An 859-nucleotide genomic window follows, 5' to 3' on the forward strand; every position below is an offset into this window, starting at 1 on the left:
CTAGTGACTCTGCATCTGAGAAGTCATTGACATGAATGAAGGACTCGGCGTGAGCACATTTTTCATAGTTTCTTCTCGGAGGACCCAACACCACAGGGACAGTCCATTTAACTTCTCAGTGATGTAGTTCTTGTGGATGGAGTTCTCAAAGGCAAGATAACATTTGCAGCTAGCCATGTTGGATAGTAGTCCTTATAATCCAGAAACTTTGTGTAAGTCTTCCCAAAGTCACTTGGGTGTATTTTCTGAATTCCTGGTAAAACTTGTTTGTTGTGCTGACACTAGTTGAGGGATTGTTGTTACTTAACCAACACACCAGTTTGTCCTTGTTGGGAATTACAAACTTCTCAGCTGGTTTCTTCCTGACAGTCAAGTGACACCATACAAGAATATCTGCACCGTGTCTGTAGCTGAGAGTGAGATTGAACAGGTTTTCCAGTCCTGCTATCTTTATAGTGTTGGTCAGAGATTCTACATGAAACCAAATCCACTTCTGCATGCACCGCTCAAAACTGACCTCATACATCATCCGTCCAGAGCTACTTACGTGTACAGCTAAAGTCATTATTACATTTTGAATATGGATATATTTCTTACAAAACTCACCGATTCGCTACAGGACACCTTTGTTCACCCTCCCCTGGAGCAGGTGAGGCACTTTTTATTATGGATGGATGCGCTTTATTTCACTTCTTCTGGACTGAAGCACAGCAACATTTAACAGCTTGAAAGGTCAAAACAATTTTTAATATAACTCAGACTGGATTCATCTGAAAGAAGAAGTCATATATGTCTAGGATGGCTTGAAGGTGAGTAGATAATGAGCAAATTTTCATTTTTGGGAGAACTATCTCTGTAA

At 40.5% G+C, this 859-nt stretch overlaps 1 pseudogene; it reads right to left on the reverse strand.

Annotated features, from left to right (window-relative positions):
- Positions 1–526, reverse strand: LOC113075984 (alpha-(1,3)-fucosyltransferase 9-like; annotated as a pseudogene).
- Positions 527–859: the final 333 nt, after the last annotated feature.

The sequence above is a fragment of the Carassius auratus genome, unplaced genomic scaffold, assembly GCF_003368295.1.
Source record: "Carassius auratus strain Wakin unplaced genomic scaffold, ASM336829v1 scaf_tig00018191, whole genome shotgun sequence".
Lineage (NCBI taxonomy): Eukaryota > Metazoa > Chordata > Actinopteri > Cypriniformes > Cyprinidae > Carassius > Carassius auratus.